The following is an 18,336-nucleotide window of genomic DNA, read 5'->3' on the forward strand; positions in this document are numbered from 1 at the left end:
ATGCAGGACAGTCCAGATGGCAGGCAGGAGAGTGGGGGCTCTGACGTAAGAACTAAATGCATCTTTCGTATGTGGAGGGAGTGCTGTGTATAACTGGGCACCCCCACAGGGACCTGAGGCAATAGAGCACTAGCATTCTCCTGTTTAAGACCTGCTTTGTCTATTAGAAAGAGAAAGAATAATTCATTCTAACAAGTATTTCAGGCTTTCAGACCATGCTCTTTTAGAATTTGTTTAAATAATCAGTTTCATAGGTCTTTGAAAGTTATACAGAGCAAATCAAATAATTCTGTCTACCATTCTCTCAGATTTCCACATGGGTTTTGCTGAGTTGTTACCTAACAACCAAACCTTCAGGATTTTGCTAAACAAATACACTATTCTACTACCAATGTAATTCACAGTTTGTAACACATTCTTATGATACCATTATTACTATTAATTTTCTAATAGACCGATCACTTTAGACTAGGTGATTTTTTTGTTGTTTTCTGTATTGTTCTTTTTGTGCCCAACACCTGGCAATATACCTTGTATGGCAATAGAAACGAAACTGATGTTTATTGATAAGTGAATAAACCCATAACTATATGTGAGACAACATAACAGGTGCCCATATAAAGGAAGTGCATTTGTATGTTTATATTCAGTGTCTTTATCTAGGAAATGAGAATTTTTGGACCTATTGTAGCTACCACAGTGTTGATCTAAAATCCAAACTCTAAATCTAAAAGGAAGTTCATTGAAAAATTAAAAGTGTTCTAAAATATGTCACGGTCCAGCAACTATGTGACCATATTATGAATCACAGTGATGTCCCACAAAACCTCATTGCATGTGTCAAAGTTGATTCCCATGGATGCTGGTCCTTTCCAGGGGGCATTATGTTAAAAAAGTCTTCATCTCAGTTCAGTTCTCATCTGCATCCACAGTAATGTATTCTAAAGAGTAAGCCTACAACCAAGCTACTTGCTCAGGTAATCATCTGGGAGTGGAAGATGGTCCACAAAGATAAATTTACAAATCAAATAGTGGTTATGCAATGTGCTGCCACAGGAAGACTCTTAGGAAATGCAAAAATAAGGTAGACTAAGGGACATCAAAACAAGCAGTCATTTGAACTGAAGAGCATTGTATGAAAATTAAGAAAAACGGGTAACATGCTATGAGGATTTAATGGGAAGAAAGGTAAGCAAATAACTCCATGGCAGGAGTACAAGAAAACAACGACATTTTATTTTTTAGAGAAGTAATTTACTTAATCATGTAACAGCAGCCTAATACAGGCCAAACACTGGTCCTGGCTCAAGGGAAGCACTGCAAGCGTGACGATCCTAATTCCACTGAAGATGGAAATCTATTGAGGGAGGCAGTCAAGGAACCAGAATCAAACAATAGCATTTTCCTGCACAGGTCACGCTCAAAACCCTGTTAACCTCTATCTCCTGTGCTGGCTGAGACAGGAAGAAAGAGAAAAGGGAACAGTCTGGAATGAATGAGAAATACAAAGGCCAAAAAGGGAGAGGCTGGCAAAACCTAAGGATAAATGGTAGAGAAAGTCAAGTGCGTAAACTGATGAGTAAATCCACGTAGGGGCACTGCAGAGAACCTCTCCAGCTCTCATTCCCAGACCTCGTGAACGCAGCCGTCAGTGCTATTTTAGTCTCGTTTTGATGGCAAACCCTGCCTGGTGCCCAAGGTCATGACCTTCAGGGGGCAGAAGTTCACTAGTATCCACTGGAGATAACAGTGGCGTGCAGAGCTGTAATTAGAATAAAACGTGTAGAGATTTTTACACGATGATCCCAAAAGTGACTTTTTCTCCAGACACAACCGGGCAAGTGTTTTTCTGTTGCCTACTTTTTCATTATAATGACGCCTCAGGGAATCTATGAAGGAAAGAGAAATTTAATCTGGCTATGAGTAAGAGTGCCTCTAGAAGAGCTTAACATTCTTTAGCACTTTCCCCCCCATCAAAAAGAAAACAATGGACTAAAGTGTTTTTTAAAATGTGCTGACTTCTATCAGGGTTTTCTGATAAACTGACAGGAAGGGCACAGCTCCTAGGCCTTACCCACTGGGCTGGGGGAGGAAGTTCTTCCCAAGCTTGGTCCTCTTCTCTAAGCTGGATTCAGTTCAAGGTGACAGCCTCCCCCAGGTCTCCTCCAAGGGGGTGCACACAATGAGAGCTGCTGGACTCGCCATTATTCCCTGCTCAGGACCTCCCCTGAAGGCCTGGCCTCATGGGTCCAACCGAGAGGAACTCTACAGTTATTTCTGGCCAAGAATCATTGGCTTTAACCCAGCAAGAAAATATTTCCTGATTCTTTTTTATTTTCAAGCTAAGGTCAAAGGAACTTTAGAATCCAACAGAGGTTTTCCAGTATCTCACTTTTTCTGTGTGCAGGACAACAACTTGAAGGGAAGGGGAGTTCCTGTTCTCACTTCGACAGATGGCATGTCACACCTCAGAAAAAGGGGCTCAGGCACTCTGATATTCAATGAATAATCAAAATTCTCTTTGAGAGGCCATGCAATGACTTTTTTGTGAAGTATAAGAGACTAGTGGGGAAATCTACTCAAGATTCTAGACTCTTTCACCTACCACTTGCTTAAAAGAGGAAGGAAGGCCGGGAGTGGTGGCTCATGCCTGTAATCCCAGCACTTTGGGAGGCTGAGACAGGTGGATCACCTGAGGTCAGGGGTTCGAGACCAGCCTGGCATATGGTGAAACCCCGTCTCTACTAAAAATACAAAAATTGGCTGGGCATAGTGATGTGCGCCTGTAATCCCAGCTACCCAGGAGGCTGAGAGAGGAGAATTGCTTGAACCCTGGAGGTGGGGGTTGCAGTGAGCCAAGATTGCACCACTGCACTGCAGCCTTGGCAACAAAGCGAGACTCTGTCTCAAAAAAAAATAAAAGAAGGAAGGAAGGAGGGTGCAGGAATCTGGAAAGTGGTGGTAGGGAGGGGGCTGAAAATTGTCCTGGCTCAGGAACAAATTGGTATTAGGGAAATGCAAGTCAGAATAGCAATGAGATAGCATTAGTATGGCTGTGATTTAAAAAACTAACAACCAACCAAACAAAAAAACCAGAAAATAAATATTGGTGCAGTTTGGAGAAATGTGAAGCCCTGCATAGCTGGTGGAATGTAAAATGGTGCAGCTGCTATGGGAAACAGTATGGCTGTCCCTCAAACACTAAATATAGAATTATCACAAGACTTGGAAATGCCACTGCTGGGCATGTGCCTCAAAAAATTGAAAGCAGAGACTTGGAGAGACATCGGTATGCCCATGTCAATAGCAGCATTACTTACAGTACCAAAAACAATTCAAACACTCATTGATAGATGCGTGGAAAAACAAAATATGGTACATGGGTATATTGAAACATTATTCAGCCTTAAAAGGGAAGGAGATTCTGATATAAGCTACATGAAAGAACCTTGAAAACAACATGCTAAGGGACACAAGCCAAACACAAAAGAAAATTTGTTGTACGATTCATCCGGTTTATGGGAAGTATTACACCTAGCATAATCACATTTCTGGAGACAAAAGGTAGAATGGAGATTGGAAAACTGAATCATAACAGTTTTCCAAAGGTACAGCCCTCTGGAGGGAAGGGGAATGAGGGGGTATTGCTTAATGTGGACAGAGTTTCAGTTTGAGAAGAAAAAATTTCTGAAGATGAATGGTAGTGACAGTTGGATTATAGTGCAAACATACTTAATGCTACGGTACTGCACACTTAAAATGGTTAACATGGTAAATGTGTTGTCCTTTAATGTGGTAAGGTATTGATCGACTTAGCACCTATGCAGCTTACGACCATTCGACTTTACGACCACAATCGCTAGCCACGACTGCTCCGCGTCTGGCAGCGCAAACGTTGCCCAGCTGGGCGTACGACAGTGCGGACCAGCTTCCGGCAGCACTACCATCTCTGCGTGCACCATTTCAACTGTACCTATAGCCTACTCAACGTATGACCAAATCGTGTTATGACCGGTCCGCGGTCCCGACCGTGGTTGTAAGTCGAGCACTAGCTGTATATTTTTGCCATGTATACACGCATAAATTTGGTAGCTGCACCAAAAGCAAAGTTTCTCCGTTGCCATTTGTATGCCAATGTCACCCTTGGGAATCTTCATTTACAACATCTCTACGTTCAGGATCCTCTGCTAGGCAGCAAGCAGCACTCACACACATTTGACAAGGAAGGCCACATTCTCTTTGCTCTGTCAAGAATGTTATTAAAAATTTAGAGCAAGACTGTGGAAGATCCACTTCCACTGTTTAAAAAACTTTCCATACAAATACATATCTAAATAGTTGACAAAATCACATTACTATAATGATTTTAAATGTGCATTGATATGTACTGCTTTCCCCACAGAAGACCTGTGGGCTCAGTAGAGCAGGAAGTAGGGTCCCTCTACAGAGATGAAGATTCTGTAGACTGAAAGCTCTTTGGTAATGCAATTAGGAAGAGAGGAATGGGATTGAAATTTAGTTTTTATGTTACTATATTACTCCACAGTGTCTTATTTCACATGGGAAGACTGAGTTGAACAGTTGCAAAGCGTAAGCCAGAGATTTGAATCAAGCCACAGGATTGATTTCCTGAAATGGCACGGTGCATTATTCTGATGACAACCTTATAAATATCATCTATTTTATTCTTCGTGATAATCTCAGTGCTTAAAAAGACACCTGGGACAAGGTGAATGTTCAGCAAATATTTGTTGGCAGAATTAAGAGATCTTAAGCTTTGCATTTTCTGAGAGGAGAACACTGTTATTACAAGGAAAATTAACTATAAGATAAGGTCTTCAGAGCTGTGGACTTGTTTCAATTTTGGAAAATAACATTCATGCAGGAAAAAAAGTATACATTATGTGTGTGTGTGTGTGTGTGTATATATGTATATATATGTGTATATATATATGTATATATACATTGTAATCAATAAAAGTAATGGGAAAGATTCTTTAAAAACACTTTAACCAGATCAAAACAAACAGAACATGACAAACATCCCAGAACCTGCCTCTGTCCTACTCATCGCCACCTCCTCCATGTTCCCTGGAGACAATCACTTTTCTGATGTTACAATAATTATCTTCTTGTTTGACTTTATAGTTCCAATGCCTGTGTGTGTATCCTTAAATAGTGTATTTTAGCTTCTTTCTTTTGGAATTCCAACTGAATGGAAATGTGCTATGTATATTGCACTGTGTGTGGCTTCCTCTGATTGACTTTATGTCTGTGACATTCACTTCTGTTGTGGGTATTCGGCAGGAGTCTTCCTTTGTTTTTGTGTAGCATCCACTGTGTGACTATCACTTAATCTTTTATCCATCACAGCATTAGAGAGCTGTCAGACTGCTTCCCACTTTGGGCTCTTGTAAAAAATGCTGCTATGAATATTATTTCATATTATTCGTGATATGCACACTCCAAGGGTCCATCCAGGGTATATTCCCAAGAGTGCAATTGCTAACTCATATATCTTCAGATTACTAAATAATAACAGTTTTCCAAGGCACTTGTATCTGCTTAAAGTTTCACAAGCAATGAATGAGAGTCACTGTACATCCTGGCCATTATTTTAGTTGTACATAATTGTGTATTATAGGACTTTAATTTGTATTTTGATGATATTAATAATTTTATTGCATATATGTTATATTTACATACACATATGTGTAATGTAATTGTGTGTAGCATATATGTGTGTATATATATTTATATATATAAATTTGTACATGCATAAGTGCACATAATTTGGGTCTTTTTAAAAAAGTGCCTATTCAAGTTTCCATACAATTTTGCATGGGGTTATCTATCTTTGTTTTTGTTTGTAGAAGTTACTTATAGATACTGAAAACTAATCCATTGTCAATTTTATATAAAACAAAAGTCTTTTCTGAATTGATGTTTTTGCCTTTTTACTCTCTTAATGGTGACTTTTGATGAATAGAAGATTCTGATTTTAATGTCCCAAATCTATCCACTTTTCATATCATAACAGTGCTTTCTGTGCAGTACCAGGGAATGATCATACTCTCTTATATTACATAATAAAATTTTCGCTGTTTTGTCTTTCATCATGAAAGCACTAATTATAGAAAACACATTTTATAGATTGGGGACATTAAAGTTAGAATCTTCTATTCAACATGAAGTGAAAAACAGTGAAACTTTTAGTATATAATATATCCCTGAGATTGCTTTATTTGGATGGGGTGAGATACTGTATCTTTTCCCAAATTGGTATTCAGTTATCAGCACTGCTTATTCAAGAGTCCATTTTCCCAATTCTGACTTCATGTTATGTATCATATTCTCCGTTTAGGACTTGCTACTTATTCACTTCAATACAGTTAGAGTGTTCTGTATATGAGGCGCTATTCACCAATAAACAATGCAGAACATGTGGAATGACTTTCTGCTCTCATGGGGCGCATGCCTTTATAGGAAGAATCAGATAGCGAACCATGGATATAGTAAATACATAAGTTGTTCAAATATATATATGTATATACATATTTTGAGACAGAGTCTTGCCATGTTGCCCAGGCTGGTCTCCAACTCCTGGGCTCAGATATCCTCTTGTCTGAGTCTCCCAAGTAGCTGGGACTAAAACAGGACCACCATGCCTAGCCTCTGTTTATATATGATAGGATGATAAGTGCTATGCAAAAAGAGAAAAAGTAGTCCTGGGGAGGAACAGAGGGGTTAAGTGGGTTTCGATTTATATTGGATGGTCAGAGGAAGTGCATCGAAAAGTGATCATCAAAGAGTGAAGAAGATAAGGAAGTTATTATAGCAGTATGGATGTCCAGGGGAAAAGCATTCCCAGTGACTAGACCCAGAGGCAGCTGCAGACCAGGCAGATCAATGAGACAGCAAAAAGACCAGTGGTATTAGTAGGAGATAAGGCCACAAAGTGAGGGGACAGGTTATGTGAGGTTCTAGGGCATCATAAGGACCTTAAAGCCATTGCAAGTTTGAGCAATCAGATTTATGTTTCAAAGAATCCTCTGGCTGCTGGTTGAAGAAAAAACAGGGTCTGGGGGGAAAGAAGGAAAGCAAGGAGATCAATTAGGAGGCGATTGCAGAAGTACACGTCAGATATGATTGCAATTCTGACCACACGGGGCAAATGAAGGCAGGAAAGAAGAGGTCAATGCTGTGTATTTTAAAAGTAGAGTCAAGAGTATATATAACCAGATTGATATGGCAAATGAAAGAAAGGGATTAGTAACCGTGAGAAAGGGTTTGTGTTTGGGAAAATGATTAGAAATCCAATATTGGACGTATGGAGTTTTAGTTTCTCCTTGGGCCTCTGACTGGAAATACTGAAAATATACAGAGATGGTTGAGTCTCTAGTACCAGAGAGGGGTATAGATTTCACATACAAATTCCTTATTCTATTCAATTTCTCTTCCCCTGAAGCAAATCTACGCTTTCTTAAATACCTGGCTGTGTAAGTACAGTAAGACTGCACATGTAAAGAGGCATTCCTCCCATCTTAGGTTTTCTTCCCGAGAGCATCTTAACTATTCGTGGCCCTTTGCATGTCCATAAAAATCTTCAAATAAGCTGGTCAAGTTTCATTTAAAAGTAAAAGCAAAATGGGGAAAGCCTACCGATACTTTCAATGTACTTGCTTTCAATCTACACCTCATTTTTGAGAAAATCAACAATTTAATAGTTTAGAGGCTTCTAATCCGTGAGTATGGCTTCTCCCTCAGTATTTGTGGGTCTTATTTAATGCCCCTTAATGACATTTTGCAATCTTTCCTGCAGAGAATATTTCCTGCTTTTGTAAATGTTCTGTAATATCTATCACTTTGGTATTTGCTGATATGGAGAAATACAATTGATTTTGGCTTAATAATTTACTTTCCAGTAAGCTTTCTAAAATTAATAATTTGTACTTCCAGACTTAATGTTTAAATAATTCTAATATATAATCCTGCTTTGTTCATAATAATAATGCTCCTCTACAGATCTTCTTACATACTTTTTTGCTCTTTTTCCTTTATCATTCTGTTTTATTGTGCTTGAAGGAAGGGGAAGTTATCGGAATGATTAATATCTGCAATAACTATTGTACTAAAATGATGAGATTAGGCATCTTTGTCTTAAGTCTATCCCGTAAAGAACACTGTCAATATTTTAGTAATAGGTATAGTGTTAGCTGTAAGGTTTTCATAGATAAGTTCTATGGGAAGAAGAAAGTTCATTCCAATTATTTGTTTACTGTGAGGTTTTTGTTTTCACCATGGATGAATTTTGAATTTTACTCTAAGTTTTTCTGTATCTATTGAGTTAATTTTAGGATTTTTCTCTTTCTACTCTTAATATGATAATCAGATCTTTTTTAATATAAAAAATTCTACATTCCTAGGATAACTGACTTGGTTATGATATAATATTTCTTTATAATATATTGCTAGGTTAAGTTGGCTAACATTTAATTTAAGCTTTTTTACATTTATTTTCTTGAATGGCAAGGAATTAAATTTTTTTCCCTTTTATCCTTGTTTCATTGTGGTTTCTAGGGTTATGCTATTCTCAGGAAATGAGCTACAAAATGTTTCCTCTTTTTCTTTTATCTTGGACACTGTGGTTGATTGGATTTATTTTGGCTTATATTGTTTGTATAAACTCTAGTAAAATCATCTGGTCTAGGAGTTTCCTGAAAACTCCTTCTGAGGGATGTTTTCTGAATAGTAAGTCAAACTTAATGATTTCTGGAGTTATCAAGCAATCTACTTTCTCTTGGGTCAGTTCTGTTAAATTGTGTATGTTTTACTTGGAGGAATATTCCCATTTTATCTAAATTGAAATGTTGGCATAAAACTTTTCTTGATATCATTTTATTATTCAGTGTCTTTAATATTTCTAACATTAATTATTTTGCCTTTACGGTTTTCTTTGAGAAATACTATCAGAGATATTTCAAATTTCTTAATTTTTTCAGAACACTCTCTCTTGTCTTTTTTGACATTTTCTATTGTGTATGTTCATTAATTTTTGTTCTTACCCTTAATATTTCCTTTCTTCTACTTTTACTGAGTTTAACTTGCTCATCTTTTTGTATTTCTTTAAATGTCTTAGATAAACATTTTATTAATTCTTCATTATATTTTAGTATATACATAACAAGCCCATAATTTTTCTTTAAATTACTGTTTTGGCTGCATCTCACAATCATGGACATGCATTTTCTTTATTTTTCAGTTCAAATTATTGTCATTTTTACTATTACTTCTTTTTGGATCAATGAATTTTTAGAACTATGTTTCTTTTTTATTTTATTATATTTTAATAGCTTTTGGGGAACAGGTGGTTTTGGGGTACATGAATAAGTTATTTAGTGGTGACGTGATCATACACCTAGAAAACCGTATGAACTCATCCAGAAAGCTCCTAGATTGGATAAATGAACTCAGTAAAGTTTCAGGATACACAATTGGTGTACACAAATCAGTAGCACTGCTGTACACACCAACAACCACTAATCTGAGAATCGAATGAGGAACTCTATCCCCTTTACAATAGCTGCAAAAAAATAAAACACTTAGTAATATACTTAACCAAGGAGGTGAAAGTTCTCCACAAGGAAAACTACAAGAAATTGCTGAAAGAAATCATAGATGACATCGACTAATGGCAACACATACAATGCTCATGGATTGGTAGAATCAATATTGTGATAATGACCAAAATGCCAAAAGAAATTTACAAGTTCAATGCAATTCCCATCAAAATACTACCATCGTTCTTCACAGAACTAGAAAAAAAAAAAAACCTAAAATTCATATGGGACCAGAAAAAAGCCCACATAGCCAAAGCAATACTAAGCAAAAAGAACAAATTGGCAGGCATCACATTACCTGACTTCAAACTTACAAAGCTATAGTGACCAAAACAGCATAATACTGGTATAAAAATAAGCATGTAGACCAATGGAACAGAACAGAGAACCCAGAGATATAACCAAATACAGCCAACAGATCTTCAACAGAACCTTAATCTTCAGTCTCCTTATAAGAGGGTTTCTAGTTTTGTTTTTGTATTTTTTGGTAATTGATTTCAAGCTTAAATTGCATTCTTAGAATATGTTCTATGTTATTATATTTCAATTTGAAATTTGTCAAGAGTTGATTTATGCTCCAGAAAATGATCAGTTATTGTAAGTTTTAAATGTGTATTTGAAAAGAATGTGTATTCTGTAGTTCTTGAATGCAGAATTCTGTTATTCTCATCTGTTACGTCTTTTAGGTGTTACTTACTAGTTGTGGTCTTTACATTTCCTCTACTGATCTCCTGTTTGTTTTTAAAACTACCGATAGAAATGTGCTGAAATTTTTCACTTTGGTTATTTTACCCATTTTCCTTATATCAATTTTGATTTATATGTCTTGAGACTATGTTTTGAGGTACATAAACTTTTAAATATTTTTCTAAGACACTCTTATCTCTAAAAAATGTCCTATGTTATGTCTAAAGGGATTTTTTGCTTAAAGTCTATTATGTCTGTTAATAAAATTATACAAGCTTTATTTTTGTTATTATTTAAGTGTTGTTATTTTCTTTTGAAAATTTTTTGTTAACTATTCTGCTTCCTTATTATTTAGATAAGACAGAAGATGATAAGATTTTTTAAAAATGGCAAATTATATTTGTCCTTTAACTAGAGGATTGTATCTATGTTTTGCAATTACTGATACATTTAGCTTAATTCAACATTTTTTGTGCTTTTTATCCTTCATACCTGTTCAATTTTAATTTTCTCTTCTTTATTTTTGAATTGTGTTATTTTTAATCGTTTGACTTTTTAAATTCATATTTGGCTTTTTAAAATACAAGTTACCAGAAAAGTTCCAATCTTTACATATTAATGTTTGATTGTTATACTTTTAATATCTTCTTGAACCAACAGTTGAATTTTGAGCAGTTAAATTCTTTTATCTCTTCCCAACTTTATTTTACTTTCGTTACTTATTTTAGTTCCCTTTTGCTTGTTTATTAATCTCACAACTCTTTATTGTCAGTGATACAAATAATGCTTATTTAGATTTACCTTACTCTGTGACTCAGGCTGGAGTGCAATGGTGTGATCTTGGCTCACTGCAACCTTGGCTAACTGCAATATTTACCAGTTTTTTTCTTCATTACTTACTGCATCTAAAACTTTTCATCTGAGATTCTTTCTCTTCCTCCAGAAGGACGTAAGGAACAAATAAATAAAAGAAATTACCCTAGTCACATTTAGAGAGACTTTCTGGCTTTTGCCTACAGATAGTAAAACTTGTCTCTAGTTGTTTTGGTCTCTTATAATAGAGCTAATATCACACATTAAAAGCTGAATAAATAAGCTTTCCACATATATGGCCTGCTTCCATTCAGCAGTAACAACATGGTATTAAATGACTTGTTCTTGATTCTCTGACTAGACTAGGTCTTGTTAGAAGGGAGGATTTATCTTAATCACCTCTTGACCAGCAATACTTAGAAATATTTTTGGTACCATCAACATTCAATAAAAATGTGCTAAAACTAAATAAAATCTTGACTTCCATCCACAGGGAAAAATATTCTAAAAATAAGTAGTTTTTAGCATATGTAGTATGATGTTAAAAAACTTCAAGGGCCGGACATGGTGGTTCATGCGTGTAATCCGAGCACTTTGGGAGGCCAAGGCAGGTGAATTGCCTGAACTCAGGAGTTCGAGACCAGCCTGGGCAACAGGGTGAAATCTTGTCTCTACTAAAACACAAAAAAATTAGCGGGGCATGGTAGCATGCACCTGTAGTCTCAGCTACTTGGGAGACTGAGGCAGGAGAATTGCTCGAACCCGGGAAGTGGAGGTTGCAGTGAGCCAAGATCACACCATTGCACTCCAGCCTCAGTCACAGAGTAAGGGAGGCTCTGTCTCTAAAACGAAATAAAGAAATAAAATAAAAAATTACTTCAAAGATGGCATCTTTTACTGTTATTAAATATACTTTTTTATTATTTTAAAGTAATGTAGTTTTACACATATATTTTATAATGTTCCTTTTTTGTAATGATGACATTTGATTTTAATAAAGGAAGAAGTTTACCATGTCTCCTGCCCTGCCCATGTGATTCAGATTAAATGCTGTAATAAACAATGTTAGTAGTCAATGTTCTGAAAGCATTATAACACATTTATCATCCTAATTTAATGGAAGGTGAGCAGATATTTGATTACATGTACTGTATAAAGAGTTGTACCAGGAACTTGCACCTTTTCTTATCTATTACACAATGTTTAAAACTATATATTCTGGTTTTAACGTCATATCCCAGTTTTAGGAATTCCTAGCTATGTGACCTTGGTCAAGTTACTCTGTGCTCTATAAAATGGCAAATAATAGCAACTATTTCTATTTCAAGGTTTTCATTGAAATAAAATGAGTTAATTAATGTAAAGTCTTAAAATAACACCTGGAATATAGTAATACCTGAATAAATATTAGCTATTTTAAGTCAAATATTGTGTCATATAACATATATTTATTAATATTTTATAACAAAAGACAAATAAATTATAAAATAGATTAAATATTGCAGATCATATTACTTTTCCAGCACTTGCACACATTATTATTCTGTTTCAACAGCATACATATGAAGAAAGCAGGACAAGGTGAGTATGATATTCTGATGATAAAATAGTCTTAGAGAAAATAAGTTACTTGAAAAAAATCACATCATGATTCTGGTACTAACTTAGACTCTGCGTTTTCTTGCTCCCAGAGGAGTATATTTCACATCCTCCTAGACCACTTCTTCCAGGTGATACAGCAGAAAAAGAATGGGCCTGCCCTGCAGGGTGACTGCACTGCTCCTCTGCATGGGACTCTAGTTAAGTCACAGTTGTTATGTGAACCTCTCCATTCTCATTTCTACTATGGTGATAACCCTACATTAAAGAAAGCCACAGCCTCATTCCTGGACTTTGAACCTGACTCTATCCCTAAGAGCTTCACACAGCAAATGGAAACCTCCACATGACAGACAACTACCTCCCCTTGGGTTCTCCCCTCTCCCCGTTCTTACATCTTTCCTAAGCAACATTGCTCCCAAAAGAGACTCTCTAGGTCTGAGTCCTGGTGGTTGATATATTTCTAGAAGAGAGGTTCAAAACTGTTATAGGTGTGTAGCAGAATTTTATTTAACTTTGTAGACACTCTATACTTATTAATGGTATAAGAGGAGTCACTTGAACCCATGAAATGGTGGTTGGAGTGAGCCAAGATCACACCATTGCACTCCAGTCTGGGCAACAGAGCGAGAATCCACCTCAAGCAAACAAACAAGCAAGCAAACAAACAAACACTTGTTCATATAAACTTCACACATTTATGACTTCTAATAAACCTAAGTGGTAAGTGCCTAAAGTAATATTAAATAAAATACTTGGCTGGGCACGGTGGCTCATGCCTGTAATCCAAGCACTTTGGAGGCCAAGGCAGGTGGATCACCTGAGGTTGGGAGTTCAAGACCAGCCTAACCAACATGGTGAAACCCTGTCTTTAAAAATAAAAATAAAAAATAAAATAAAAAATAAATAAATAAGATACTTCAGAAACACTCATTTAACACTTGCATACATATGTAATTATATAAAAATATGCAGGTTGCTGTGTTTGAATGGCCCTGAGTGGGACTCCGCCCAGGAGGCTCGGGACACTCTAGACTGTCTGTTGGGCACAGCTCTTTAGCGCCCAGCCTGGGCTCAGGCAGCAGGTACCATGAAGCACCAGTATTTAAGAGATTGTGGCGCCTAAGACCCACAATGTTAAAAAAAAAAATGAAACTTTTGTAATAATAGTGAGGATCATTTTATTGCCCTTTCTAGAAAAAAAGTAATTTCACTAATAAGAACATAAAGAAGGTTAAGAAATCTCCAAAACGATTGATGGCTTACATAAAGAGAACAGTTGGACAAGCTGTGAAAAGCCCAGATGAAATTTATAAAATGGTCTATGACAGGAAGAAAGTTCATCATCCCTTTCCAAATTCTTCTTACAGAAAAAAAGCAGTCCCATAGAAGAAGGGGCTGTGACATGGCAAATAAAGAAGTCCAGCTGGCTCGTCCAGGCCACGTGCCTGAAAAATGACACCATGATGGTCGAACATATTTGATTAACTCCAGTGATTCTGGTTCTTCACAGACTGAAAGCCCATTATTAAAATAGAGTGTGGTTTTTTGTTTTGTTTTTTTTCTGAGTTTTCTCAGGACCATAAAACAATGGCCCAAGTTTTGTTCAGCAGAAATTTAAGATGGAATGTAGCCTTAATTTTCTGTAGAAAGAGATGTATAAGTGAACGTGTACCTTATTTGTTGAGGACAGAAGATCTTGGCATTGTGGTAGATTGCCTTCCTCTGCCCACCAATAATTTGCATGAAGAAAAACAATATATCTCACTTGGCTGCTGTGTAGACTTGTTGCCTCTAGTAAAGTTAATACTTACAAGCAAATTTGGAGAACATTGTATTAGTCAGGTTCTCCAGAGGGACAGAACTAATGGAATATATATGGGAGTTTATGAAGTATTACCTCACACGATCACAAGGTCCCACAGTAGGGTGTCTGCAGGCTGAGGAGGAAGGAGAGCCAGTCTGAGTTCCAACGCTGAAGAACTTGGAGTTCAATGTTCAAGGTCAGGAAGCATCCAGCACCGGATAAGGATGTAGGCTGGGAGGCTATGCCAGTCTTTGTTTTTACAATTATCTGCAGGCTTATATTCTAGCTGTGCTGGCAGATGATTAGATTGTGCCCACCCAGATTAAGGGTGGGTCTGCCTTTCCCAGCCCACTGACTCAAATGTTAATCTTTTGGCAACACCTTCACAGACGCACACACCCAGGATCAATATTTTGCATCCTTCAATCCAACGAAGTTGACACTTGGTATTAATGATCACAAGTCCACCCTTTGTCAACTTGAGCCCATACACATCTCCTGAGATCATACAAAATCTTCAAATAAAGACAATAATAGGGCCATAATTACACCTAACACAACACAACTATCCTTCATACAATTGGAAATGCACAGATCCCCAACCCAAATACTATTGCATAAAGTTAACAATACTTAAATGCTCACGTGACGTCAATAAATCTTACGTCACATGATGAAGGAGAAAGAAAGAAAATGAAGATACTTCCTTAGTACAAGTGTGTACATGCACAAACATGTTTTTAACAAAAGAAGGAGAAAATACTCATGACAATTATAGTCCTCATTTCTGCAGCTAGTCACATTGAAGCTGGTATGGATGACTACCTTTTACCACCCATTCTGTATTCCCTTTGCCTTCAGCAAGCATCTCAGCAGGTCGTAGATTTCTTCCTGGTGGAGTTACCCAAACCTTCATTCCTGAAGGATCTGGGTCCTTTGCAGTCCTGCCTGGATTGGGCTGTAGTTTCCCAGTGGCCTTCACAGGGCATGGTCATACTAAGAGATGCCCCGATGGACCTCATGTATTCCATGCATACTCTTCCTCACCTCCACTGTGGAGTACTAGGCTGATTTCATCTGGACAGTCCAGGCCAGTCACCCCAGCCTGCACTGTAACTCCCGTCTAAGCCTGTTGACGTACAGGTAGGAGGAGCCCAAAGTGTCCAGGTGGTAATCTTAACTTCCAGCTTAATGGAATTGTTATTGTGTCTTCTAGTGTCAGTGTTCTTCTTTCTGGAATTAAGGCCTGTAGGCCAGCAGAATGTAATCTCTCGGGAACAGGAAACAAACATTTTGCTAGTGGATCACTAGGGGTGATGGTGGGTGGTGCCACTTCCACTCCCACCCCTTGATTTCTGGAACTGTGAATCCTGGCCATGGGAGAAAACACTACCACATGTTGGCCACTGACTTAGAGCATACATGGCCTTATGAAGAACTGCCCCAGCCCTGCAAGGTACTGTCACCTCATTGGAGTTGGAATTATAACTGTGACAAAAGGCCATCCCACCGTTCTAACAATCCAGCTGTTTCGGGATGATGGGGAACATGGTTAGACCAGTGAATCCATGAGTATGAGCCCACTGCCACACTTCTTTGGTCATAAAGTGAGTGCCTTGGTCAGAGGCAATGCTGTATGAAATACTGTGATGGTGGATAAGGCATTCTGTGAGTCCATAGATGGTAATCTTTGCAGAAGCATTGTGTGCAGGATAGGCAAACAAGTATCTGGAGTAATCGTCTATTCCAGTAAGGACAAACCTCTGCCCTTTCCATGGGGGAAGAGGTCCGGTATAATCACCCTGCCACCAGGGAGCTGGCTGATCGCCCCTAGGAATGGTGCCATATCAAGGGCTCAGAGCTGGTCTTGGCTGCTGGCAAATTGGGCACTCAGCAGTGGCCACAGCCAGGTCAGCCTTGGTGAATGAAAGTCTATGTTGCTGAGCCCAAGCATAATCTCCATCCCTGCCACCATGGCCACTTTGTTCATGGACCCATTGAGTAATGACAGACAGGGCTGGGGAAAGAGGCTGAGTGTGTCCACATAATGGGTCATCCTATTCACTTGATTATTAAAATTCTCCTCTGCTGAGGTCGTGCATGGGTGAGCACTCACATGGGATATGAATCTTTATAGATTTTGACCTCTCGGAGCGGTCCATCAACATACCTCTTCCCCAAATTTCTTTGTCATCAATTTTCCAATCATACTTCTTCCAAGTCCCTTACCATCCAGCCAAATTATTGGCTGAAGCCCACGAATTAGTATATAATTGCACATCTGGCCATTTCTCCTTCCATGCAAAGTGCACAACCAGGTGCACTGCTCAGAGTTTGACTATCCCACACACAATGCTTCTGCAAAGACTACCATCTGTGGAATTACAGAATGCCTTATCCACCGTGATAGTATTTCACACAGCATTGCCTCTGACCAAGGTACTCACTTTATGACCAAAGAAGGCAGTGAGCTCATACTCATGGTCTACTGGGTCACTCAGTTCCCTTTCATTACTTCCTCATCTCTTTGGTCTTGGAGTCTTCTGCCCGGACCCCTCATTCTACCCTATGGAGAGCTCTTCTCATGCAGCTTCATGACTTGCCTAAGGTCACTCACTAAGTGACATTTTTCCTTTTGATCGTCCAATAATAAGATGCTTAATTCCTTCCTTCTTTATAACTCCACAGACCCAGGGGCAAGGAAAATGAATCTCTGGTGTGCATCTTCACGTAGCGTCAGCCCACAGTAGGCCTGGTAACCACAGACTGTGCTTCATGCAGTTCAGTGCAGAGGCTGCAGAGGTGCAGGCTTCTTCAAAATCTTGTGATTTTATTGTCACAACACAGGACCTGTTAGGGTGCCGGGAAAGAAAAGGCTTCTGTTGAACTCCAGCCTAGGCAACAAGCGTGAAACTCCGTCAAAACAACAAAAAGAAAAAAAGCCACATAATGAAACCCTAACGATGTACTTCACATTGAAGTGGAAAAAATACCCAAAAGGAGCAACTTCAACTTCCATGAGGTAAAAGTGCACCATGAAGATTGCTTGCCTTTGCTGCATTTGGGAGTTACATGGTTATTTAGTACCATTGTTTAAGAACTACTGAATTTTAACGCAATCCTGCATAAAAATATAATGTATTCTATGTTAAAAAATAAGACAGTTCTTATTATTAGGAACCACCAAGACCAATTATCATGAACATTTTTAAGATTGTGTTTTATTAACAAAAAATTAAATGCATGCAGGTATCTTATTACGTTAAAAGACTGAAAGTTTAAAACAATAGAAATCAATATTAAAAATGTTTTGTTCACACTGAAAAAATAAAAATATACTTCGCATATAAGTATATAAAGTATATAAATATGTACTGCATAAAATTGAGTAGATTTTATTAAATACATTCCATCAAAAAGCACTATATAGATAAGCACTTATTTGTAGACTCATTAAGTGTTTCCCATGGCAAACCAAGAGTGGTGCTTAGTTTGAAGCTGTAATATATATATATATATATATATATATATATATATATATATATATAGATGTGAGGTACCATATAAAGATTGGCATTTAAAAAATGTATTTGAAAATAACCTGTAACTAACTAAGTGCTTGCTTATGCAGCCATGTTTGTTATGTATTTTTTCACCTGTTCATTTTACTGAGGAGGTGAACTCAAATTTTATGAAGAAGGTTTAATCAAACTGATGATTCACTGCTCCAGAATTTCAGTAAGTCAACAAAAATAACCAAGCTGACTTTTCAAATATTCAACAATATTTATTATCCACAGCACGAATTTC

At 37.5% G+C, this 18,336-nt stretch overlaps 1 pseudogene; it reads left to right on the plus strand.

The window, feature by feature from the left end:
• The first annotated feature begins 3,991 nt into the window (after positions 1–3,991).
• LOC116537535 lies at positions 3,992–14,552 on the plus strand (annotated as a pseudogene).
• Positions 14,553–18,336: the final 3,784 nt, after the last annotated feature.

The sequence above is a fragment of the Sapajus apella genome, unplaced genomic scaffold, assembly GCF_009761245.1.
Source record: "Sapajus apella isolate SASKATOON/1434 unplaced genomic scaffold, GSC_monkey_1.0 scaffold111, whole genome shotgun sequence".
Classification (NCBI taxonomy): Eukaryota; Metazoa; Chordata; class Mammalia; order Primates; family Cebidae; genus Sapajus; species Sapajus apella.